Raw genomic sequence first — 23,020 nt, forward strand, 5'->3', positions numbered from 1 at the left:
TCTGAGAGTCTCAGTTTCAACTACAGGTAGTAATCACATCAAGGATGAAGTTATGCCCACTACATATCAGCCTTTCTCGGCAATTATCTGGTTACATAGAGGAACTGTATTATTCCAGTACCGATATAATGCACCTTTGTCACAGACATTGTTGCTTACGGCCACACCACCCTGAACATGCCCGACCTCGTCTGATCTTGGAAGCCAAGCAGGTTTGGGCCTGGTTAGTACTTGGATGGGACTGCTTGCGAATACCAGGTGCTGTAAGCTTTTTCTCTTCTCTCTACCACCTGCATGTCTTTTGTTGCAACGTCTGATCACCCTGTGACACATGAGGAAGTTGGTCATCTTCAGCTGCTGCTTTGTTGGCAGACACGAAGTGATCTGAGAGTCTCAGTTTCAACTGCAGGTAATAATCACATCAGGGATTAAGATGTGCCCACTACATATCATTCTTTCTCTGCAATTATCTGGTTACATAGAGTAACCATATGATTCCAGTACCTATATAATGCACATTGTTCACAGATATTGTTGCTTACGGCCACACCACCCTGAATATGCCCGACCTCGTCTGATCTCGGAAGCCAAGCAGGGTTGGGCCTGGTTAGTACTTGGATGGGAGACTGCTTGGGAATACCAGGTGCTGTAAGCTTTTTCTCTTCTCTCTACCACGTGCATGTCTTTTGTTGCAACGTCTGATCACCCTGTGACACATGAGGAAGTTGGTCATCTTGAGCTGCTGCTGCTTTGTTGGCAGACACGAAGTGATCTGAGAGTCTCAGTTTCAACTACAGGTAGTAATCACATCAAGGATGAAGATATGACCACTACATATCAGCCTTTCTTGGCAATTATCTGGTTACATAGAGTAACCGTATGATTCCAGTACCTATATAATGCACATTTGTGACAGACATTGTCGCTTACAGCCACACCACCCTGAATATGCCTGACCTCGTCTGATCTCGGAAGCCAAGCAGGGTTGGGCCTGGTTAGTACTTGGATGGGAGACCACTTGGGAATACCAGGTGCTTAAAGCTTTTTCTCTTCTCTCTACCACATGCATGTCTTTTGTTGCAACGTCTGATCACCCTGTGACACATGAGGAAGTTGGTCATCTTGAGCTGCTGCTGCTTTGTTGGCAGACACGAAGTGATCTGAGAGTCTCAGTTTCAACTGCAGGTAATAATCACATCAGGGATGAAGATTTGCCCACTACAAGTTAGCCTTTCTCGGCAATTATCTGGTTACATAGAGTAACCATATGATTCCAGTACCTATATAATGCACATTGTTCACAGATATTGTTGCTTACGGCCACACCACCCTGAATATACCCGACCTCGTCTGATCTCGGAAGCCAAACAGGGTTGACCCTGATTAGTACTTGGATGGGAGACTGCTTGGGAATACCAGGTGCTGTAAGCTTTTTCTCTTCTCTCTACCACCTGCATGTCTTTTGTTGCAACGTCTGATCACCCTGTGACACATGAGGAAGTTGGTCATCTTCAGCTGCTGCTGCTTTGTTGGCAGACACGAAGTGATCTGAGAGTCTCAGTTTCAACTGCAGGTAATAATCACATCAAGGATGAAGATGTGCCCACTACATATCAGCCTTTCTCGGCAATTATCTGGTTACATAGAGTAACCGTATGATTCCAGTACCTATATAATGCACATTTGTGACAGACATTGTTGCTTACAGCCACACCACCCTGAACATGCCCGACCTCTTCTGATCTCGGAAGCCAAGCAGGTTTGGGCCTGGTTAGTACTTGGATGGGAGACTGCTTGGGAATACCAGGTGCTGTAAGCTTTTCCTCTTCTCTCTACCACCTGCATGTCTTTTGTTGCAACGTCTGATCACTCTGTGACACATGAGGAAGTTGGTCATCTTCAGCTGCTGCTGCTTTGTTGGCAGACACGAAGTGATCTGAGAGTCTCAGTTTCAACTACAGGTAGTAATCACATCAAGGATGAAGATATGACCACTACATATCAGCCTTTCTTGGCAATTATCTGGTTACATAGAGTAACCGTATGATTCCAGTACCTATATAATGCACATTTGTGACAGACATTGTTGCTTACAGCCACACCACCCTGAATATGCCTGACCTCGTCTGATCTCGGAAGCCAAGCAGGGTTGGGCCTGGTTAGTACTTGGATGGGAGACCACTTGGGAATACCAGGTGCTTAAAGCTTTTTCTCTTCTCTCTACCACATGCATGTCTTTTGTTGCAACGTCTGATCACCCTGTGACACATGAGGAAGTTGGTCATCTTGAGCTGCTGCTGCTTTGTTGGCAGACACGAAGTGATCTGAGAGTCTCAGTTTCAACTGCAGGTAATAATCACATCAGGGATGAAGATGTGCCCACTACAAGTTAGCCTTTCTCGGCAATTATCTGGTTACATAGAGGAACTGTATGATTCCAGTGCCGATATAATGCACATTGTTCACAGATATTGTTGCTTACGGCCACACCACCCTGAATATACCCGACCTCGTCTGATCTCGGAAGCCAAACAGGGTTGACCCTGATTAGTACGTGGATGGGAGACTGCTTGGGAATACCAGGTGCTGTAAGCTTTTTCTCTTCTCTCTACCACCTGCATGTCTTTTGTTGCAACGTCTGATCACCCTGTGACACATGAGGAAGTTGGTCATCTTCAGCTGCTGCTGCTTTGTTGGCAGACACGAAGTGATCTGAGAGTCTCAGTTTCAACTGCAGGTAATAATCACATCAAGGATGAAGATGTGCCCACTACATATCAGCCTTTCTCGGCAATTATCTGGTTACATAGAGTAACCGTATGATTCCAGTACCTATATAATGCACATTTGTGACAGACATTGTTGCTTACAGCCACACCACCCTGAACATGCCCGACCTCTTCTGATCTCGGAAGCCAAGCAGGTTTGGGCCTGGTTAGTACTTGAATGGGAGACTGCTTGGGAATACCAGGTGCTGTAAGCTTTTCCTCTTCTCTCTACCACCTGCATGTCTTTTGTTGCAACGTCTGATCACCCTGTGACACATGAGGAAGTTGGTCATCTTCAGCTGCTGCTGCTTTGTTGGCAGACACGAAGTGATCTGAGAGTCTCAGTTTCAACTACAGGTAGTAATCACATCAAGGATGAAGATATGCCCACTACATATCAGCCTTTCTTGGCAATTATCTGGTTACATAGAGTAACCGTATGATTCCAGTACCTATATAATGCACATTTGTGACAGACATTGTTGCTTACAGCCACACCACCCTGAATATGCCTGACCTCGTCTGATCTCGGAAGCCAAGCAGGATTGGGCCTGGTTAGTACTTGGATGGGAGACCACTTGGGAATACCAGGTGCTTAAAGCTTTTTCTCTTCTCTCTACCACATGCATGTCTTTTGTTGCAACGTCTGATCACCCTGTGACACATGAGGAAGTTGGTCATCTTGAGCTGCTGCTGCTTTGTTGGCAGACACGAAGTGATCTGAGAGTCTCAGTTTCAACTGCAGGTAAAAATCACATCAGGGATGAAGATGTGCCCACTACAAGTTAGCCTTTCTCGGCAATTATCTGGTTACATAGAGGAACTGTATGATTCCAGTGCCGATATAATGCACATTTGTCACAGACATTGTTGCTTACGGCCACACCACCCTGAACATGCCCAACCTCGTCTGATCTCGGAAGCCAAGCAGGGTTGGGCCTGGTTAGTACTTGGATGGGAGACCACTTGGGAATACCAGGTGCTTTAAGCTTTTTCTCTTCTCTCTACCACGTGCATGTCTTTTGTTGCAACGTCTGAACACCCTGTGACACATGAGGAAGTTGGTCATCTTCAGCTGCTGCTGCTTTGTTGGCAGACACGAAGTGATCTGAGAGTCTCAGTTTCAACTGCAGGTAATAATCACATCAGGGATTAAGATGTGCCCACTACATATCATTCTTTCTCTGCAATTATCTGGTTACATAGAGTAACCATATGATTCCAGTACCTATATAATGCACATTGTTCACAGATATTGTTGCTTACGGCCACACCACCCTGAATATGCCCGACCTCGTCTGATCTCGGAAGCCAAGCAGGGTTGGGCCTGATTAGTACTTGGATGGGAGACTGCTTGGGAATACCAGGTGCTGTAAGCTTTTTCTCTTCTCTCTACCACCTGCATGTCTTTTGTTGCAACGTCTGATGTCCCTGTGACACATGAGGAAGTTTGTCATCTTCAGCTGCTGCTGCTTTGTTGGCAGACACGAAGTGATCTGAGAGTCTCAGTTTCCGCTGGAGAGAATAATCACCACAGGGAAGAAGATGTGCCCAATACGCATCAGCCTTTCTCGGCAATTATCTGGTTACATAGAGGAACCGTATGATTCCAGTACCTATATAATGCACATTGTTCACAGATAGTTTTGCTTACGGCCACACCACCCTGAACATGCCCAACCTCGTCTGATCTCGGAAGCCAAGCAGGGTTGGGCCTGGTTAGTACTTGGATGGGAGACAGCTTGGGAATACCAGGTGCTGTAAGCTTTTTCTCTTCTCTCTACCACCTGCATGTCTTTTGTTGCAACGTCTGATCACCCTGTGACACATGAGGAAGTTGGTCATCTTCAGCTGCTGTTGCTTTGTAGGCAGACACGAAGTGATCTGAGAGTCTCAGTTTCAACTGCAGGTAATAATCACATCAGGGATGAAGATGTGCCCACTACATATCAGCCTTTCTCGGCAATTATCTGGTTATATAGAGTAACCGTATGATTCCAGTACCTATATAATGCACATTTGTGACAGACATTGTTGCTTACAGCCACACCACCCTGAATATGCCCGACCTTGTCTGATCTCGGAAGCCAAGCAGGGTTGGGCCTGGTTAGTACTTGGATGGGAGACCACTTGGGAATACCAGGTGCTTTAAGCTTTTTCTCTTCTCTCTACCACCTGCATGTCTTTTGTTGCAACGTCTGATCACCCTGTGACACATGAGGAAGTTGGTCATCTTCAGCTGCTGCTGCTTTGTAGGCAGACACGAAGTGATCTGAGAGTCTCAGTTTCAACTGCAAGTAATTATCACATCAGGGATGAAGATGTGCCCACTACATATCAGCCTTTCTCGGCAATTATCTGGTTACATAGAGTAACCGTATGATTCCAGTACCTATATAATGCACATTTGTGACAGACATTGTTGCTTACGGCCACACCACCCTGAATATGCCCGACTTTGTCTGATCTCGGAAGCCAAGCAGGGTTGGGCCTGGTTAGTACTTGGATTGGAGACCGCTTGGGAATACCAGGTGCTATAAGCTTTTTCTCTTCTCTCTACCACCTGCATGTCTTTTGTTGCAACGTCTGATCACCCTGTGACACATGAGGAAGTTTGTCATCTTCAGCTGCTGCTGCTTTGTTGGCAGACACGAATTGATCTGAGAGTTTCAGTTTCCGTTGGAGAGAATAATCACCACAGGGAAGAAGATATGCCCAATACGCATCAGCCTTTCTGGGCAATTATCTGATTACATAGAGGAACTGTATGATTCCAGTACCTATATAATGCATATTTGTTACAGACATTGCTGCTTACGGCCACACCACCCTGAATATACCCGACCTCGTCTGATCTCGGAAGCCAAGCAGGGTTTGGCCTGGTTAGTACTTGGATGGAGAATCGCTTGGGAATACCAGGAGCTGTAAGCTTTTTCTCTTCTCTCTACCACATGCATGTCTTTTGTTGCAACGTCTGATCACCCTGTGACACATGAGGAAGTTGGTCATCTTCAGCTGCTGCTGCTTTGTTGGCAGACACAAAGTGATCTGAGAGTCTCAGTTTCAACTGCAGGTAATAATCACATCAGGGATGAAGATGTGCCCACTACATATCAGCCTTTCTCGGCAATTATCTGGTTACATAGAGGAACCGTATGATTCCAGTACCTATATAATGCACATTTGTGACAGACATTGTTGCTTACAGCCACACCACCCTGAATATGCCTGACCTCGTCTGATCTCGGAAGCCAAGCAGGGTTGGGCCTGGTTAGTACTTGGATGGGAGACTGCTTGGGAATACCAGGTGCTGTAAGCTTTTTCTCTTCTCTCTACCACCTGCATGTCTTTTGTTGCAACGTCTGATGACCCTGTGACACATGAGGAAGTTTGTCATCTTCAGCTGCTGCTGCTTTGTTGGCAGACACGAAGTGATCTGAGAGTCTCAGTTTCAACTACAGGTAGTAATCACATCAAGGATGAAGATATGCCCACTACATATCAGCCTTTCTTGGCAATTATCTGGTTACATAGAGGAACTGTATGATTCCAGTACCTATATAATTCACATTTGTGACAGACATTGTCGCTTACGACCAAACCACCCTGAACATGCCCGACCTCATCTGATCTAAGAAGCCAAGCAGGGTTGGGCCTTGTTACTACTTGGATGGGAGACTGTTTGGGAATACCAGGTGCTGTAAGCTTTTTCTCTTCTCTCTACCCCCTGCATGTGTTTTGTTGCAACGTCTGATCACCCTGTGACACATGAGGAAGTTGGTCATCTTCAGCTGCTGCTGCTTTGTTGGCAGACACGAAGTGATCTGAGAGTCTCAGTTTCAACTGCAGGTAATAATCACATCAGGGATTAAGATGTGCCCACTACATATCAGCTTTTCTCTGCAATTATCTGGTTACATACAGTAACCGTATGATTCCAGTACCTATATAATGCATATTGTTCACAGATATTGTTGCTTACGGCCACACCACCCTGAATATGCCCGACCTCGTCTGATCTCGGAAGCCAAGCAGGGTTTGGCCTGGTTAGTACTTGAATGGGAGACCGCTTGGGAATACCAGGTGCTGTAAGCTTTTTCTCTTCTCTCTACCACCTGCATGTCTTTTGTTGCAACGTCTGATCACCCTGTGACACATGAGGAAGTATGTCATCTTCAGCTGCTGCTGCTTTGTTGGCAGACACGAAGTGATCTGAGATTCTCAGTTTCAACTGCAGATAATAATCACGAGAGGGAAGAAGATGTGCCCACTACAAGTTAGCCTTTCTCGGCAATTATCTGGTTACATAGAGTAACCGTATGATTCCAGTACCTATATAATGCACATTTGTGACAGACATTGTTGCTTACGGCCACACCACCCTGAATATACCCGTCCTCGTCTGATCTCGGAAGCCAAGCAGGGTTGTGCCTGGTTAGTACTTGGATGGGAGATAGCTTGGGAATACCAGGAGCTGTAAGCTTTTTCTCTTCTCTCTACCACATGCATGTCTTTTGTTGCAACGTCTGATCACCCTGTGACACATGAGGAAGTTGGTCATCTTCAGCTGCTGCTGCTATGTTGGCAGACACGAAGTGATCTGAGAGTCTCAGTTTCCACTGCAGGTAATAATCACATCAGGGATTAAGATGTGCCCACTACATATCAGCTTTTCTCTGCAATTATCTGGTTACATAGAGTAACCGTATGATTCCAGTACCTATATAATGCATATTGTTCACAGATATTGTTACTTACAGCCACACCACCCTGAATATGCCCGACCTCGTCTGATCTCGGAAGCCATGCAGGGTTGGGCCTGGTTAGTACTTGGATGGGAGACTGCTTGGGAATACCAGGTGCTGTAAGCTTTTTCTCTTCTCTCTACCACCTGCATGTCTTTTGTTGCAACGTCTGATCACCATGTGACACATGAGGAAGTTGGTCATCTTCAGCTGCTGCTGCTATGTTGGCAGACACGAAGTGATCTGAGATTCTCAGTTTCAACTGCAGATAATAATCACGACAGGGAAGAAGATGTGCCCACTACAAGTTAGCCTTTCTCGGCAATTATCTGGTTACATAGAGGAACTGTATGATTCCAGTACCTATATAATGCACATTTGTCACAGACATTGTTGCTTACGGCCACACCACCCTGAACATACCCGACCTCATCTGATCTAGGAAGCCAAGCAGGGTTGGACCTGGTTAGTACTTGGATTGGAGACTACTTGGGAATACCAGGTGCTGTAAGCTTTTTCTCTTCTCTCTACCACCTGCATGTCTTTTGTTGCAACGTCTGATCCCCCTGTGACACATGAGGAAGTTGGTCATCTTCAGCTGCTGCTGCTTTGTTGGCAGACACGAAGTGATCTGAGAGTCTCAGTTTCAACTACAGGTAGTAATCACATCAAGGATGAAGATATGCCCACTACATATCAGCCTTTCTCGGCAATTATCTGGTTACATAGAGGAACTGTATGATTCCAGTACCTATATAATGCACATTTGTGACAGACATTGATGCTTACGGCCACACCACCCTGAACATGCCCGACCTCGTCTGATCTCGGAAGCCAAGCAGGGTTTGGCCTAGTTAGTACTTGGATGGGAGACTGCTTAGGAATACCAGGTGCTGTAAGCTTTTTCTCTTCTCTCTACCACCTGCATGTCTTTTGTTGCAACGTCTGATCACCCTGTGACACATGAGGAAGTTGGTCATCTTCAGCTGCTGCTGCTTTGTTGGCAGACACGAAGTGATCTGAGATTCTCAGTTTCAACTGCAGATAATAATCACGACAGGGAAGAAGATGTGCCCACTACAAGTTAGCCTTTCTCGGCAATTATCTGGTTACATAGAGGAACTGTATGATTCCAGTACCTATATAATGCACATTTGTGACAGACATTGTTGCTTACGGCCACACCAACCTGAACATGCCTGACCTCATCTGATCTAAGAAGCCAAGCAGGGTTGGGCCTGGTTAGTACTTGAATGGGAGACCGCTTGGGGATACCAGGTGCTGTAAGCTTTTTCTCTTCTCTCTACCACTTGCATGTCTTTTGTTGCAACGTCTGATCACCCTGTGACACATGAGGAAGTTGGTCATCTTCAGCTGCTGCTGCTTTGTTGGCAGACACGAAGTGATCTGAGAGTCTCAGTTTCAACTGCAGGTAATAATCACATCAGGGATTAAGATGTGCCCACTACATATCAGCCTTTCTCTGCAATTATCTGGTTACATAGAGTAACCGTATGATTCCAGTACCTATATACTGCACATTGTTCACAGATATTGTTGCTTACGGCCACACCACCCTGAATATACCCAACGTCGTCTGATCTCGGAATCCAAGCAGGGATGGGCCTGCTTAGTACTTGGATGGGAGACTGCTTGGGAATACCAGGTTCTGTAAGCTTTTTCTCTTCTCTCTACCACCTGCATGTCTTTTGTTGCAACGTCTGATCACCCTGTGACACATGAGGAAGTTGGTCATCTTCAGCTGCTGCTGCTTTGTTGGCAAACACGAAGTGATCTGAGAGTCTCAGTTTCAACTACAGGTAGTAATCACATCAAGGATGAAGATATGCCCACTACATATCAGCCTTTCTTGGCAATTATCTGGTTACATAGAGGAACTGTATGATTCCAGTACCTATATAATGCACATTTGTCACAGACATTGTCGCTTACGGCCAAACCACCCTGAAGATGCACGACCTCGTCTGATCTAGGAAGCCAAGCAGGGTTGGGCCTGGTTAGTACATGGATGGGAGGCTACTTGGGAATATCAGGTGCTGTAAGCTTTTTCTCTTCTCTCTAGCACCTGCATGTCTTTTGTTGCAACGTCTGATCACCCTGTGACACATGAGGAAGTTGGTCATCTTCAGCTGCTGCTGCTTTGTTGGCAGACACGAAGTGATCTGAGAGTCTCAGTTTCAACTGCAGGTAATACACACATCAGGGATGAAGATGTGCCCACTACATATCAGCCTTTCTTGACAATTATCTGGTTACATAGAGGAACTGTATGATTCCAGTACCTATATAATGCACATTTGTTACAGACATTGTTGCTTACGGCCACACCACCCTGAACATGCCCGACCTCGTCTGATCTCGGAAGCCAAGCAGGGTTGGTCCTGGTTAGTACTTGGATGGGAGGCTGCTTGGGAATACCAGGTGCTGTAAGCTTTTTCTCTTCTCTCTACCACCTGCATGTCTTTTGTTGCAACGTCTGATCACCCTGTGACACACGAGGAAGTTGGTTATCTTCAGCTGCTGCTGCTTTGTTGGCAGGCACGAAGTGATCTGAGAGTCTCAGTTTCAACTGCAGGTAATAATCACATCAGGGATTAAGATGTGCCCACTACATATCAGCCTTTCTCTGCAATTATCTGGTTACATAGACTAACCGTATGATTCCAGTACCTATATAATGCACATTGTTCACAGATATTGTTGCTTACGGCCACACCACCCTGAATATGCCCGACCTCGTCTGATCTCGGAAGCCAAGCAGGGTTGGGCCTGGTTAGTACTTGGATGGGAGACTGCTTGGGAATACCAGGTGCTGTAAGCTTTTTCTCTTCTCTCTACCACCTGCATGTCTTTTGTTGAAACGTCTGATCACCCTGTGACACATGAGGAAGTTGGTCATCTTCAGCTGCTGCTGCTTTGTTGGCAGACACGAAGTCATCTGAGAGTCTCAGTTTCAACTGCAGGTAATAATCACATCAGGGATGAAGATGTGCCCACTACAAGTTAGCCTTTCTCGGCAATTATCTGGTTACATAGAGGAACTGTATGATTCCAGTACCGATATAATGCACATTTGTCACAGATATTGTTGCTTATGGCCGTACCACCCTAAACATGCCCGACCTCGTCTGATCTCGGAAGCCAAGCAGGGTTGGGCCTGGTTAATACTTGGATCGGAGACCGCTTGGGAATACCAGGTGCTGTAAGCTTTTTCTCTTCTCTCTACCACCTGCATGTCTTTTGTTGCAACGTCTGATCACCCTGTGACACATGAGGAAGGTGGTCATCTTCAGCTGCTGCTGCTTTGTTGGCAGACACAAAGTGATCTGAGAGTCTCAGTTTCAACTGCAGGTAATAATCACATCAGGGATTAAGATGTGCCCACTACAATTTAGCCTTTCTCGGCAATTATCTGGTTACATAGAGTAACCGTATGATTCCAGTACCTATATAACGCACATTGTTCACAGATATTGTTGCTTACGGCCACACCACCCTGAATATGCCCAACCTCGTCTGAACTCCAAAGTCAAGCAGGATTGGGCCTGGTTAGTACTTGGATGGGAGACTACTTGGGAATACCTGGTGCTGTAAGCTTTTTCTCTTCTTTCTACCACTTGCATGTCTTTTGTTGCAACGTCTGATCACCCTGTGACACATGAGGAAGTTGGTCATCTTCAGCTGCTGCTGCTTTGTTGGCAGACACGAAGTGATCTGAGAGTCTCAGTTTCAACTGCAGGTAATAATCACATCAGGGATGAAGATGTGCCCACTACAAGTTAGCCTTTCTCGGCAATTATCTGGTTACATTGAGGAACTGTATGATTCCAGTACCTATATAATGCACATTTGTCACAAACATTGTTGCTTACGGCCACACCACCCTGAAAATACCCGACCTCGTCTGATCTTGGAAGCCAAGCAGGGTTGGGCCTGGTTAGTACTTGGATGGGAGACTGCTTGGGAATACCAGGTGCTGTAAGCTTTTTCTCTTCTCTCTACCACCTGCATGTCTTTTGTTGCAACGTCTGATCACCCTGTGACACATGAGGAAGTTGGTCATCTTCAGCTGCTGCTGCTTTGTTGGCAGACACAAAGTGATCCGAGAGTCTCAGTTTCAACTGCAGGTAATAATCACATCAGGGATTAAGATGTGCCCACTACAATTTAGCCTTTCTCGGCAATTATCTGGTTACATAGAGAAACCGTATGATTCCAGTACCTATATAACGCACATTGTTCACAGATATTGTTGCTTACGGCCACACCACCCTGAATATGCCCGACCTCGTCTGATCTCGGAAGCCAAACAGGGTTGGGCCTGGTTAGTACTTGGATGGGAGACTGCTTGGGAATACCAGGTGCTGTAAGCTTTTTCTCTTCTCTCTACCACCTGCATGTCTTTTGTTGCAACGTCTGATCACCCTGTGACACATGAGGAAGTTGGTCATCTTCAGCTGCTGCTGCTTTGTTGGCAGACACGAAGTGATCTGAGAGTCTCAGTTTCCGCTGGAGAGAATAATCACGACAGGGAAGAAGATGTGCCCAATACGCATCAGCCTATCTCTGCAATTATCTGGTTACATAGAGGAACTGTATGATTCCAGTGCCTATATAATGCACATTTGTTACAGACATTGTTGCTTACGGCCACACCACCCTGAATATGCCCGACCTCGTCTGATCTCGGAAGCCAAGGAGGGTTGGGCCTGGTTAGTACTTGGATGGGAGACCGCTTGCGAATACCAGGTGCTGTAAGCTATTTCTCTTTTCTCTACCACCTGCATGTCTTTTGTTGCAACGTCTGATCACCCTGTGACACATGAGGAAGTTGGTCATCTTCAGCTGCTGCTGCTTTGTTGGCAGACACGAATTGATCTGAGAATCTCAGTTTAACCTACAAGTAGTAATCACATCAAGGATGAAGATATGCCCACTACATATCAGCCTTTCTCGGCAATTACCTGGTTACATAGAGGAACTGTATGATTCCAGTACCTATATAATGCACATTTGATACAGACATTGTTGCTTACGGCCACACCACCTTGAATATGCCCGACCTCGTCTGATCTCGGAGGCCAAGCAGGGTTGGGCCTGGTTAATACTTGGATCGGAGACCGCTTGGGAATACCAGGTACTGTAAGCTATTTCTCTTCTCTCTACCACCTGCATGTCTTTTGTTGCAACGTCTGATCACCCTGTGACACATGAGGAAGTTGGTCATCTTCAGCTGCTGCTGCTTTGTTGGCAGACACGAATTGATCTGAGAATCTCAGTTTAACCTACAAGTAGTAATCACATCAAGGATGAAGATATGCCCACTACATATCAGCCTTTCTCGGCAATTATCTGGTTACATAGAGGAACTGTATGATTCCAGTACCTATATAATGCACATTTGATACAGACATTGTTGCTTACGGCCACACCACCCTAAACATGCCCGACCTCGTCTGATCTCGGAAGCCAAGCAGGGTTGGACCTGGTTAGTACTTGAATGGGAGACTGCTTGGGAATACCAGGTGCTGTAAGGTTTTTCTCTTCTCTCTAGCACCTGCATGTCTTATTTGCAACGTCTGATCACCCTGTGACACATGAGGAAGTTGGTCATCTTCAGCTGCTGCTGCTTTGTTGGCAAACACAAAGTGATCTGAGAGTCTCAGTTTCAACTGCAGGTAATAATCACATCAGGGATTAAGATGTGCCCACTACATATCAGCCTTTCTCGGCAATTATCTGGTTACATAGAGGAACTGTATGATTCCAGTACCTATATAACGCACATTGTTCACAGATATTGTTGCTTACGGCCACACCACCCTGAACATGCCCGACCTCGTCTGATCTCGGAAGCCAATTAGGGTTGGGCCTTGTTAGTACTTGAATGGGAGACTGCTTGGGAATACCAGGTGCTGTAAGCTATTTCTCTTCTCTCTACCACCTGCATGTCTTTTGTTGCAACGTCTGATCACCATGTGACACATGAGGAAGTTGGTCATCTACAGCTGCTGCTGCTTTGTTGGCAGACACGAAGTGATCTGAGAGTCTCAGTTTCAACTGCAGGTAATAATCACATCAGGGATGAAGATGTGCCCACTACAATTTAGCCTTTCTCGGCAATTATCTGGTTACATAGAGTAACCGTATGATTCCAGTACCTATATAACGCACATTGTTAACAGATACAGTTGCTTACGGCCACACCACCCTGAATATGCCCGACCTCGTCTGATCTTGGAAGTCAAGCAGGATTGGTCCTGGTTACTACTTGGATGGGAGACTCCTTGGGAATACCAGGTGCTGTAAGCTTTTTCTCTTCTCTCTACCACCTGCATGTCTTTTGTTGCAACGTCTGATCACCCTGTGACACATGAGGAAGTTGGTCATCTTCAGCTGCTGCTGCTTTGTTGGCAGACACAAAGTGATCTGAGAGTCTCAGTTTCAACTGCAGGTAATAATCACATCAGGGATTAAGATGTGCCCACTACAATTTAGCCTTTCTCGGCAATTATCTGGTTACATAGAGTAACCGTATGATTCCAGTACCTATATAACGCACATTGTTCACAGATATTGTTGCTTACGGCCACACCACCCTGAATATGCCCGACCTCGTCTGATCTCGCAAGTCAAGCAGGATTGGGCCTGGTTAGTACTTGAATGGGAGACCGCTTGGGAATACCAGGTGCTGTAAGCTTTTTCTCTTCTCTCTACCACCTGCATGTCTTTTGTTGCAACGTCTGATCACCCTGTGACACATGAGGAAGTTGGTCATCTTCAGCTGCTGCTGCTTTGTTGGCAGACACAAAGTGATCTGAGAGTCTCAGTTTCAACTGCAGGTAATAATCACATCAGGGATTAAGATGTGCCCACTACAATTTAGCCTTTCTCGGCAATTATCTGGTTACATAGAGTAACCGTATGATTCCAGTACCTATATAACGCACATTGTTCACAGATATTGTTGCTTACGGCCACACCACCCTGAATATGCCTGACCTCGTCTGATCTCGCAAGTCAAGCAGGATTGGGCCTGGTTAGTACTTGGATGGGAGACTACTTGGGAATACCTGGTGCTGTAAGCTTTTTCTCTTCTCTCTACCACCTACATGTCTTTTGTTGCAACGTCTGATCACCCTGTGACACATGAGGAAGTTGGTCATCTTCAACTGCTGCTGCTTTGTTGGCAGACACGAAGTGATCTAAGAGTCTCAGTTTCAACTGCAGGTAATAATCACATCAGGGAAGAAGATGTGCCCACTACATATCAGCCTTTCTCAGCAATTATCTGGTTACAAAGAGTAACCGTATGATTCCAGTACCTATATAATGCACATTGGTGACAACCACTGTTGCTTACGGCCACACCACCCTGAATATGCCCGACCTCATCTGATCTCGGAAGCCAACAGGGTTGGGCCTGGTTAGTACTTGGATGGGAGACCGCTTGGGAATATCAGGTCCTGTAAGCTTTTTCTCTTCTCTCTACCACTTGCATGTCTTTTGTTGCAACGTCTGATCACCCTGTGACACATGAGGAAATTGGTCATCTTCAGCTGCTGCTGCTTTGTTTGCAGACACGAAGTGATCTGAGAGTCTCAGTTTCAACTGCTGGTAATAATCACATCAGGGATGAAGATGTGCCCACTACATATCAGCCTTTCTCGGCAATTAGCTGGTTACATAGAGTAACCGTATGATTCCAGTAGCTATATAATGCACATTGGTGACAGCCATCGTTGCTTACGGCCACACCACCCTGAATATGCCCGACCTCGTCTGATCTCGGTAGCCAAGCAGGGTTGGGCCTGGTTAGTACTTGGATGGGAGACCGCTTGGGAATACCAGGTGCTGTAAGCTTTTTCTCTTCTCTCTACCCCCTGCATGTCTTTTGATGCAACGTCTGATAACACTGTGACACATGAGGAAGTTGGTCATCTTCAGCTGCTGCTGCTTTGTTTGCAGACACGAAGTGATCTGAGAGTCTCAGTTTCAACTGCTGGTAATAATCACATCAGGGATGAAGATGTGCCCACTACATATCAGCCTTTCTCGGCAATTATCTGGTTACATAGAGTAACCGTATGATTCCAGTACCTATATAATGCACATTTGTGACAGATATTGTTGCTTACGGCCACACCACCCTGAACATGCCCGACCTTGTCTGATCTCGGAAGCCAAGCAGGTTTGGGCCTGGTTAGTACTTGGATGGGAGACCGCTTGGGAATACCAGGTGCTGTAAGCTTTTTCTCTTCTCTCTACCCCCTGCATGTCTTTTGTTGCAACGTCTGATCACCCTGTGACACATGAGGAAGTTGGTCATTTTCAGCTGCTGCTGCTTTGTTGGCAGACACGAAGTGATCTGAGAGTCTCAGTTTCAACTACAGATAATAATCACATCAGGGATGAAGATGTGCCCACTACAATTTAGCCTTTCTCGGCAATTATCTGGTTACATCGAGGAACTGTATGATTCGAGTACCTATATAGTGCACATTTGTCACAGACATTGTTGATTACGGCCACACCACCCTGAAAATACCCGACCTCGTCTGATCTCGGAAGCCAAGCAGGGTTGGGCCTGGTTAGTACTTGGATGGGAGACTGCTTGGGAATACCAGGTGCTGTAAGCTTTTTCTCTTCTCTCTACCACCTGCATGTCTTTTGTTGCAACGTCTGATCACCCTGTGACACATGAGGAAGTTGGTCATCTTCAGCTGCTGCTGCTTTGTTGGCAGACACGAAGTGATCTGAGAGTCTCAGTTTCAACTGCAGGTAATAATCACATCAGGAATGAAGATGTGCCCACAACATATCAGCCTTTCTCGGCAATTATCTGGTTACATAGAGTAACCGTATGATTCCAGTACCTATATAATGCACATTGTTCACAGATATTGTTGTTTACGGCCACACCACCCTGAAAATAGCCGACCTCGTCTGATACCTGGAAGCCAAGCAGGGTTGGGCCTGGTTAGTACTTGGATGGGAGACTGCTTGGGAATACCAGGTGCTGTAAGCTTTCTCTCTTCTCTCTACCACCTGCATGTCTTTTCTTGCAACGTCTGATCACCCTGTGACACATGAGGAAGTTGGTCATCTTCAGCTGCTGCTGCTTTGTTTGCAGACACGAAGTGATCTGAGAGTCTCAGTTTCAACTGCTGGTAATAATCACATCAGGGATGAAGATGTGCCCACTACATATCAGCCTTTCTCGGCAATTATCTGGTTACATAGAGTAACCGTATGATTCCAGTACCTATATAATGCACATTTGTGACAGACATTGTTGCTTACGGCCACACCACCCTGAATATGCCTGACCTTGTCTGATCTAGGAAGCCAAGCAGGTTTGGGCCTGGTTAGTACTTGGATGGGAGACCGCTTGCGAATACCAGGTGCTGTAAGCTATTTCTCTTCTCTCTACCACCTGCATGTCTTTTGTTGCAACGTCTGATCACCCTGTGACACATGAGGAAGTTGGTCATCTTCAGCTGCTGCTGCTTTGTTGGCAGACACGAAGTGATCTAAGAGTCTCAGTTTCAACTGCAGGTAATAATCACATCAGGGAAGAAGATGTGCCCACTACAATTTAGCCTTTCTCGGCAATTATCTGGTTACATAGAGTAACCGTATGATTCCAGTACCTATATAATGCACATTGTTCACAGATATTGTTGCTTATGGCCACACCACCCTGAATATGCCCGACCTCGTCTGATCTCGGAAGCCAAACAGGGTTGGGCCTGGTTAGTACTTGGATGGGAGACTGCTTGGGAATACCAGGTGCTGTAAGCTTTTTCTCTTCTCTCTACCACCTGCATGTCTTTTCTTGCAACGTCTGATCACCCTGTGACACATGAGGAAGTTGGTCATCTTCAGCTGCTGCTGCTTTGTTTGCAGACACGAAGTGATCTGAGAGTCTCAGTTTCAACTGCTGGTAATAATCACATCAGGGATGAAGATGTGCCCACTACATATCAGCCTTTCTCGGCAATTATCTGGTTACATAGAGTAACCGTATGATTCCAGTACCTATATAATGCACATTTGTGACAGACATTGTTGCTTACGGCCACACCACCCTGAATATGCCTGACCTTGTCTGATCTAGGAAGCCAAGCAGGTTTGGGCCTGGTTAGTACTTGGATGGGAGACCGCTTGCGAATACCAGGTGCTGTAAGCTTTTTCTCTTCTCTCTACCACCTGCATGTCTTTTGTTGCAACGTCTGATCACCCTGTGACACATGAGGAAGTTGGTCATCTTCAGCTGCTGCTGCTTTGTTGGCAGACACGAAGTGATCTAAGAGTCTCAGTTTCAACTGCAGGTAATAATCACATCAGGGAAGAAGATGTGCCCACTACAATTTAGCCTTTCTCGGCAATTATCTGGTTACATAGAGTAACCGTATGATTCCAGTACCTATATAATGCACATTGTTCACAGATATTGTTGCTTATGGCCACACCACCCTGAATATGCCCGACCTCGTCTGATCTCGGAAGCCAAACAGGGTTGGGCCTGGTTAGTACTTGGATGGGAGACTGCTTGGGAATACCAGGTGCTGTAAGCTTTTTCTCTTCTCTCTAGCACCTGCATGTCTTTTGTTGCAACGTCTGATCACCCTGTGACACATGAGGAAGTTGGTCATCTTCAGCTGCTGCTGCTTTGTTGGCAGACACGAAGTGATCTGAGAGTCTCAGTTTCCGCTGGAGAGAATAATCACGACAGGGAAGAAGATGTGCCCAATACGCATCAGCCTTTCTCTGCAATTATCTGGTTACATAGAGGAACTGTATGATTCCAGTACCTATATAATGCACATTTGTCACAGACATTGTTGCTTACGGCCACACCACCCTGAAAATACCCGACCTCGTCTGATCTCGGAAGCCAAGCAGGGTTGGCCCTGGTTAGTACTTGGATGGGAGACTGCTTGGGAATACCAGGTGCTGTAAGCTTTTTCTCTTCTCTCGACCACCTGCATGTCTTTTGTTGCAACGTCTGATCACCCTGTGACACATGAGGAAGTTGGTCATCTTCAGCTGCTGCTGCATTGTTGGCAGACACAAAGTGATCTGAGAGTCTCAGTTTCAACTGCAGATAATAATCACGTCAGGGAAGAAGATGTGCCCACTACGCATCAGCCTTTCTCGGCAATTATCTGGTTACATAGAGTAACCGTATGATTCCAGTACCTATATAATGCACATTGTTCACAGATATTGTTGTTTACGGCCACACCACCCTGAATATAGCCGACCTCGTCTGATACCTGGAAGCCAAGCAGGGTTGGGCCTGGTTAGTACTTGGATGGGAGACTGCTTGGGAATACCAGGTTCTGTAAGCTTTCTCTCTTCTCTCTACCACCTGCATGTCTTTTGTTGCAACGTCTGATCACCCTGTGACACATGAGGAAGTTGGTCATCTTCAGCTGCTGCTGCTTTGTTTGCAGACACGAAGTGATCTGAGAGTGTCAGTTTCAACTGCAGATAATAATCACGTCAGGGAAGAAGATGTGCCCACTACGCATCAGCCTTTCTCGGCAATTATCTGGTTACATAGACGAACTGTATGATTCCAGTACCTATATAATGCACATTTGTGACAGACGTTGTTGCTTACGGCCACACCACCCTGAACACGCCCATTTTTCTGATGAGCAACAGGTGTGGGAGCCACAGAGTGCAGCAGCAGGTCTGAGGAGCTCTCGCTCCAATTGTTTGCTGAGTGTTTTTGTCTTTCCTTCCTTTCTTTTGTTTGTTTTTCCAGCAATATAGATATAGATCTTGATTCTTTTTTTTGTGTGGGGATTATCCCTCCCCATCAGCGCAGGCGGTGGGGAGGCGCTTTTTGTTCTGTTTTGTTTTTCAGATGGATGATTTGGTGGGGGCAGTGGACCGGCGAGACGAGACAATGGACAAGTTAACTGGGAAAATGGTGACAGAGAAGGATGTAGGAGAGGCTTCCTATAAAAAAGAGCTGACAATGGTCATAGATATTGAGGGGCCAGAGAAGGTGACAATTATTAACCTTCTGAGGACGATACGCATGCTGTGCGGAGGAATTCTGGGGTGTAGGCCCTTGGGGCCAACATCCTATGAAATCACTCTAAGCAACGAAATAGCAAGAGACAAATTAATGGATGGCTTCAAGATGGGAGCAATGGTGGTAACGGGGAGGAAACTGGTAAATGATGAACTGATCGTCTCTTTTCTAAATTTGCCAGCATATGTTTCGGATCAGGAGATCTTGGAGAAATTGCGAGGATGGGGAGTGGAAGCAGTATCCAAAATAAAGAGGAGAATGTGGCCTGGAACATCGATTGTGGATGGCACAAGGTTTGTCAGGGTGAGATTCACAGATGCAGTACAGTCTCTGCCATACTCTGCAAAATTCAACACGGCCAACGGACACCACTTCTTCAGGGTCATACACGATAGACAGGTAAAGGTATGCCGATTATGTTTGCAGCCGGGACATATTGTCCGAGAATGCCCAGAATTTGTGTGCCACAAATGTGGTGGTCAAGGGCACTATGCCAGGGAGTGTGTTGAGGGAGGAGAGCGATGTATAGTCTGCTGCAACCCGTTAACAAACTGTGTGTGTGCTAGTGCAAGTGAGGAGGATGGACAAGACTCAACGGGAGATGAAGAATCTGATGGGCTGGGGGAGGTGGATCTGGAGGTTAGTGAGCCTCCGGGAGTGAAAATTACCCCAGACTCTCTGATATATTCCGCTGGGCAGGCTCCAGAAGTTGGGGGGACTCGAAAAATGGGTCCTGCCTGCGATCTGGCGGGGGGAGCCCGAAGAATGGGCTCTACCCTGGACACCAAGGACCAGGCTGTGGAGCTGGCACAGGGAGGGGCTCAGGTAAGCTCACATACTAAATATAGAGGCGAAAAAACAAGTGAAGAATATGCAACCGACTCAGTGGCTACTTCGAATAGAAGTGAACGGAGGCAGCAAACGCCCGAGCTGGGGAGTGAGCCCCTCCCAGATACATGTTTATCGCCTATGGGCCCAAGCGAAACCCCCCCCAGGTCAAGCTTGGAGATGGATCGCCAGCTACTGACGGCAAGAAAAAGGGCACCTTTGGAGAGAGTCGGTCAAAAAGTGCGGAAAAAACTAAAATGAAGGGTTTGGCCAGATAAGTAGACTGTACATCTCCCTTTTCCTTATGCTCACTATCTTTTCACAAAATGTGGCGGGGCTGAGGAACGAAAAGAGGATGGAGGAGTTCTTCCTGAGTGTAGATTGTGATATAGTTGTGTTGCAAGAAACTAACTGGGATGGTGATATACTAGCAAAAATAGAGAAATTATGGGTAGGCAGCATTTATATCTCAAATGGAGTAAATAAATGTTGTGGGTGGCTGTATTAATAAAAAATAGCAAGTTATTTAAAGATATAAAAGAAATACATAGAGATGACCAGGGTAGGCAATTAATATTAGACCTAAATTATAAAAATAATATTATTAGACTGATAAATAGCTATGCCCCCAACATTGAAACGGAGAGAAAGAGGTATTTTGAAAATCTAAAGGGATTCATAAGCACCAACACGATCCTAATAGGAGATTTGAATGTGGCACTCTCACGACTAGATGTCTCGGCGGCAAATGTTTTTAAAAATGACAGCAGCAGAAGAGCTTTATTGAATATAATGAATGAAAATGATCTAATTGATATCTGGAGATTATTAAATAAAGACAAGGTAGCTTTTTCAAGGAAGAGCGTAATCAAAGGAATATTGAAGCAAACTAGAATAGATCTATGCTTAATAAGTAGAAATATTGTTCAATGGATAAATACAATTGATTATGGAAGCAGCCATATTAGTGACCATGGTCCGATCATTTTAACGTTGAAGGACCGCCAAGTCACAAATAAGTTTAATCTATGGTGCTTAAATAATAGTTTACTTGAAGATAGTAAATATATAAATATCATTAATAAACAACTAGATTATATAAATGAAGAAGTGGACATAATACAGGAACCTTTAGAATGGTGGGAACACGTTAAAACAAGATTGAAAACAAAAACGATTCATTACTGTATCAATAAGAAGTGGGAAGAAAATAGGGTAGAGAGGCAACTGAAGAAGGACATAAATAAAGAACAGGTAAGGTTGGATGATGATCCCAGCCGGGATACATACAAACTGTCTCTCTTGATGAAGCGCCTGGACGATTTGGGCAGGAGGAAATGTCAAGGGGCTTGCGTAAGGGCAAGGGTGCAGCATTGGGTGGAGGGGGAAAAATCGACAGCATTCTTCTTGGGATTGGAGAAGAGAAACAAAAATAGGTCCATAATAACTTCCTTACTGAATGACCAAGAGGTGGAGGTGTGCGAGGAGGGAGACATGATGGAGGTCAGTCGGCTGTTTTATCAAAGACTCTTTAGCTCTGACACACTAGATAGAACTCACGCGGATCATCTGTTCTCACTAATTAAAAACAAATTAACTAAGGAAGAAGCCCAGATAACTGACAATAAAATATTCAAATTAGAAGTTGAGGGGGCAATAATGTCATTAGGGAACAACAAGAGTCCGGGACGGGATGGGATGACAACTGAATTCTATAAAACTTTCAGTGATAAATTGGTACCGATTCTGACGAAAATCTATACAGAAATAACGGAAAATAAAAACATAGTTATACCTAGAACATTTAATGAGGGAATAATTAAATTAATATATAAAAATAACGGAGATAGAAATAACTTGAATAATTATAGACCGATAAGCTTGTTAAATACGGATTATAAAATATTTATGAAAATACTGGCTAATAGAATCAAACCCATAATGCCACATATAATAAATAAAAACCAGGCCTACAGTGTACCGAGTCGGACAATATATGACACCATACTGACCGCAAAGGAGACGCTAAGGCTCCTGCAGGAGAGTGGCGGGTATTTCCTGAACCTGGACTTCGAGAAGGCATTCGATAGAGTCGAGCATGAGTACCTTTGGGGGGTCTTGAAGGCCTTTGGGTTCGGGAACAGATTCGTCGGCTGGGTGCGGACCCTCTACAATTCGGCAACGAGTAGGGTAAGTCTGAATGGAAACCTGACGGACCCCGTCCGGCTGTGGCGATCGGTGAGACAGGGGTGTCCGCTCTCCTCTCTGCTGTTCACCTTGGCTGTGGAGCCGCTAGCCTGTTTAATAGATGGGGATCCTGATGTCCGGGGGGTTCTCTCCTCCGGAGGAGGACAGATAAAGCTCCTCCAGTTCGCTGACGACACTACGTTGGTAGCAGCCGACCCCAAGAGCCTAACTCTGGCTCTGGGGTTGGTGGATTTCTTCTGCAAAGCGACTGGAGGCAAGCTGAATCTGTCCAAATCTGGCTTGCTGTGCTGCGGAGCCGCGGCCGCTCCGCCGCAGCTCTCCCAGGTATGTTTGATAGATGGCCCCTTCAAGTTTTTGGGAGTGTACCTAGGGGTGGACGAGCAGCTTGCGGCGGA

At 45.8% G+C, this 23,020-nt stretch overlaps 14 non-coding genes and 35 pseudogenes across 14 annotated transcripts; all 49 read left to right on the forward strand.

Annotated features, from left to right (window-relative positions):
- The first annotated feature begins 153 nt into the window (after positions 1 to 153).
- Positions 154 to 270, forward strand: LOC140291291 (5S ribosomal RNA; annotated as a pseudogene).
- Positions 271 to 536: 266 nt separating this feature from the next.
- LOC140310605 (5S ribosomal RNA) lies at positions 537 to 655 on the forward strand. The gene has a single exon (XR_011916663.1). It is a non-coding gene; the product is annotated as a 5S ribosomal RNA (ribosomal RNA).
- Positions 656 to 924: 269 nt separating this feature from the next.
- Positions 925 to 1,043, forward strand: LOC140302987 (5S ribosomal RNA; annotated as a pseudogene).
- Positions 1,044 to 1,312: 269 nt separating this feature from the next.
- Positions 1,313 to 1,431, forward strand: LOC140308476 (5S ribosomal RNA; annotated as a pseudogene).
- A 269-nt stretch (positions 1,432 to 1,700) lies between these two features.
- On the forward strand, positions 1,701 to 1,819 carry LOC140299729 (5S ribosomal RNA; annotated as a pseudogene).
- Positions 1,820 to 2,088: 269 nt separating this feature from the next.
- LOC140302994 (5S ribosomal RNA) lies at positions 2,089 to 2,207 on the forward strand (annotated as a pseudogene).
- Positions 2,208 to 2,476: 269 nt separating this feature from the next.
- LOC140282354 (5S ribosomal RNA) lies at positions 2,477 to 2,595 on the forward strand (annotated as a pseudogene).
- Positions 2,596 to 2,864: 269 nt separating this feature from the next.
- LOC140301165 (5S ribosomal RNA) lies at positions 2,865 to 2,983 on the forward strand (annotated as a pseudogene).
- A 269-nt stretch (positions 2,984 to 3,252) lies between these two features.
- Positions 3,253 to 3,371, forward strand: LOC140278188 (5S ribosomal RNA; annotated as a pseudogene).
- Positions 3,372 to 3,640: 269 nt separating this feature from the next.
- LOC140300029 (5S ribosomal RNA) lies at positions 3,641 to 3,759 on the forward strand (annotated as a pseudogene).
- Positions 3,760 to 4,028: 269 nt separating this feature from the next.
- Positions 4,029 to 4,147, forward strand: LOC140288640 (5S ribosomal RNA). The gene has a single exon (XR_011912179.1). It is a non-coding gene; the product is annotated as a 5S ribosomal RNA (ribosomal RNA).
- Positions 4,148 to 4,416: 269 nt separating this feature from the next.
- On the forward strand, positions 4,417 to 4,535 carry LOC140301449 (5S ribosomal RNA; annotated as a pseudogene).
- Positions 4,536 to 4,804: 269 nt separating this feature from the next.
- Positions 4,805 to 4,923, forward strand: LOC140299323 (5S ribosomal RNA; annotated as a pseudogene).
- Positions 4,924 to 5,192: 269 nt separating this feature from the next.
- Positions 5,193 to 5,311, forward strand: LOC140281051 (5S ribosomal RNA; annotated as a pseudogene).
- Positions 5,312 to 5,580: 269 nt separating this feature from the next.
- LOC140268783 (5S ribosomal RNA) lies at positions 5,581 to 5,699 on the forward strand (annotated as a pseudogene).
- Positions 5,700 to 5,968: 269 nt separating this feature from the next.
- On the forward strand, positions 5,969 to 6,087 carry LOC140297389 (5S ribosomal RNA). The gene has a single exon (XR_011913128.1). It is a non-coding gene; the product is annotated as a 5S ribosomal RNA (ribosomal RNA).
- Positions 6,088 to 6,356: 269 nt separating this feature from the next.
- On the forward strand, positions 6,357 to 6,475 carry LOC140296331 (5S ribosomal RNA; annotated as a pseudogene).
- Positions 6,476 to 6,744: 269 nt separating this feature from the next.
- Positions 6,745 to 6,863, forward strand: LOC140298040 (5S ribosomal RNA). Its single transcript, XR_011913722.1, has one exon. It is a non-coding gene; the product is annotated as a 5S ribosomal RNA (ribosomal RNA).
- A 269-nt stretch (positions 6,864 to 7,132) lies between these two features.
- On the forward strand, positions 7,133 to 7,251 carry LOC140291876 (5S ribosomal RNA; annotated as a pseudogene).
- A 269-nt stretch (positions 7,252 to 7,520) lies between these two features.
- Positions 7,521 to 7,639, forward strand: LOC140300772 (5S ribosomal RNA; annotated as a pseudogene).
- Positions 7,640 to 7,908: 269 nt separating this feature from the next.
- LOC140300295 (5S ribosomal RNA) lies at positions 7,909 to 8,027 on the forward strand (annotated as a pseudogene).
- A 269-nt stretch (positions 8,028 to 8,296) lies between these two features.
- Positions 8,297 to 8,415, forward strand: LOC140269216 (5S ribosomal RNA; annotated as a pseudogene).
- A 269-nt stretch (positions 8,416 to 8,684) lies between these two features.
- LOC140278276 (5S ribosomal RNA) lies at positions 8,685 to 8,803 on the forward strand (annotated as a pseudogene).
- Positions 8,804 to 9,072: 269 nt separating this feature from the next.
- Positions 9,073 to 9,191, forward strand: LOC140296039 (5S ribosomal RNA; annotated as a pseudogene).
- Positions 9,192 to 9,460: 269 nt separating this feature from the next.
- Positions 9,461 to 9,579, forward strand: LOC140293980 (5S ribosomal RNA; annotated as a pseudogene).
- A 269-nt stretch (positions 9,580 to 9,848) lies between these two features.
- Positions 9,849 to 9,967, forward strand: LOC140299554 (5S ribosomal RNA; annotated as a pseudogene).
- Positions 9,968 to 10,236: 269 nt separating this feature from the next.
- On the forward strand, positions 10,237 to 10,355 carry LOC140310726 (5S ribosomal RNA). Its single transcript, XR_011916774.1, has one exon. It is a non-coding gene; the product is annotated as a 5S ribosomal RNA (ribosomal RNA).
- A 269-nt stretch (positions 10,356 to 10,624) lies between these two features.
- LOC140279577 (5S ribosomal RNA) lies at positions 10,625 to 10,743 on the forward strand (annotated as a pseudogene).
- Positions 10,744 to 11,012: 269 nt separating this feature from the next.
- On the forward strand, positions 11,013 to 11,131 carry LOC140286807 (5S ribosomal RNA; annotated as a pseudogene).
- Positions 11,132 to 11,400: 269 nt separating this feature from the next.
- On the forward strand, positions 11,401 to 11,519 carry LOC140283629 (5S ribosomal RNA). The gene has a single exon (XR_011910177.1). It is a non-coding gene; the product is annotated as a 5S ribosomal RNA (ribosomal RNA).
- A 269-nt stretch (positions 11,520 to 11,788) lies between these two features.
- On the forward strand, positions 11,789 to 11,907 carry LOC140292023 (5S ribosomal RNA). Its single transcript, XR_011912508.1, has one exon. It is a non-coding gene; the product is annotated as a 5S ribosomal RNA (ribosomal RNA).
- A 269-nt stretch (positions 11,908 to 12,176) lies between these two features.
- Positions 12,177 to 12,295, forward strand: LOC140298206 (5S ribosomal RNA). Its single transcript, XR_011913874.1, has one exon. It is a non-coding gene; the product is annotated as a 5S ribosomal RNA (ribosomal RNA).
- Positions 12,296 to 12,564: 269 nt separating this feature from the next.
- Positions 12,565 to 12,683, forward strand: LOC140289224 (5S ribosomal RNA; annotated as a pseudogene).
- A 269-nt stretch (positions 12,684 to 12,952) lies between these two features.
- LOC140319633 (5S ribosomal RNA) lies at positions 12,953 to 13,071 on the forward strand (annotated as a pseudogene).
- Positions 13,072 to 13,339: 268 nt separating this feature from the next.
- Positions 13,340 to 13,458, forward strand: LOC140277940 (5S ribosomal RNA; annotated as a pseudogene).
- Positions 13,459 to 13,727: 269 nt separating this feature from the next.
- On the forward strand, positions 13,728 to 13,846 carry LOC140283068 (5S ribosomal RNA; annotated as a pseudogene).
- A 269-nt stretch (positions 13,847 to 14,115) lies between these two features.
- On the forward strand, positions 14,116 to 14,234 carry LOC140299411 (5S ribosomal RNA; annotated as a pseudogene).
- A 269-nt stretch (positions 14,235 to 14,503) lies between these two features.
- On the forward strand, positions 14,504 to 14,622 carry LOC140307923 (5S ribosomal RNA; annotated as a pseudogene).
- Positions 14,623 to 14,891: 269 nt separating this feature from the next.
- Positions 14,892 to 15,009, forward strand: LOC140310561 (5S ribosomal RNA; annotated as a pseudogene).
- A 269-nt stretch (positions 15,010 to 15,278) lies between these two features.
- On the forward strand, positions 15,279 to 15,397 carry LOC140300763 (5S ribosomal RNA). The gene has a single exon (XR_011914863.1). It is a non-coding gene; the product is annotated as a 5S ribosomal RNA (ribosomal RNA).
- A 269-nt stretch (positions 15,398 to 15,666) lies between these two features.
- Positions 15,667 to 15,785, forward strand: LOC140299016 (5S ribosomal RNA). Its single transcript, XR_011914605.1, has one exon. It is a non-coding gene; the product is annotated as a 5S ribosomal RNA (ribosomal RNA).
- A 269-nt stretch (positions 15,786 to 16,054) lies between these two features.
- On the forward strand, positions 16,055 to 16,173 carry LOC140274935 (5S ribosomal RNA). Its single transcript, XR_011908378.1, has one exon. It is a non-coding gene; the product is annotated as a 5S ribosomal RNA (ribosomal RNA).
- A 269-nt stretch (positions 16,174 to 16,442) lies between these two features.
- LOC140290685 (5S ribosomal RNA) lies at positions 16,443 to 16,562 on the forward strand (annotated as a pseudogene).
- A 269-nt stretch (positions 16,563 to 16,831) lies between these two features.
- On the forward strand, positions 16,832 to 16,950 carry LOC140290980 (5S ribosomal RNA; annotated as a pseudogene).
- Positions 16,951 to 17,219: 269 nt separating this feature from the next.
- Positions 17,220 to 17,338, forward strand: LOC140297549 (5S ribosomal RNA). The gene has a single exon (XR_011913275.1). It is a non-coding gene; the product is annotated as a 5S ribosomal RNA (ribosomal RNA).
- Positions 17,339 to 17,607: 269 nt separating this feature from the next.
- Positions 17,608 to 17,726, forward strand: LOC140290981 (5S ribosomal RNA; annotated as a pseudogene).
- A 269-nt stretch (positions 17,727 to 17,995) lies between these two features.
- LOC140297551 (5S ribosomal RNA) lies at positions 17,996 to 18,114 on the forward strand. The gene has a single exon (XR_011913276.1). It is a non-coding gene; the product is annotated as a 5S ribosomal RNA (ribosomal RNA).
- A 269-nt stretch (positions 18,115 to 18,383) lies between these two features.
- On the forward strand, positions 18,384 to 18,502 carry LOC140293548 (5S ribosomal RNA). The gene has a single exon (XR_011912684.1). It is a non-coding gene; the product is annotated as a 5S ribosomal RNA (ribosomal RNA).
- Positions 18,503 to 18,771: 269 nt separating this feature from the next.
- Positions 18,772 to 18,891, forward strand: LOC140295285 (5S ribosomal RNA; annotated as a pseudogene).
- Positions 18,892 to 23,020: the final 4,129 nt, after the last annotated feature.

This window comes from Leuresthes tenuis, unplaced genomic scaffold (assembly GCF_036924035.1).
Source record: "Leuresthes tenuis unplaced genomic scaffold, fLeuTen1.0.hap1 SCAF_1, whole genome shotgun sequence".
Taxonomy (NCBI): Eukaryota; Metazoa; Chordata; class Actinopteri; order Atheriniformes; family Atherinopsidae; genus Leuresthes; species Leuresthes tenuis.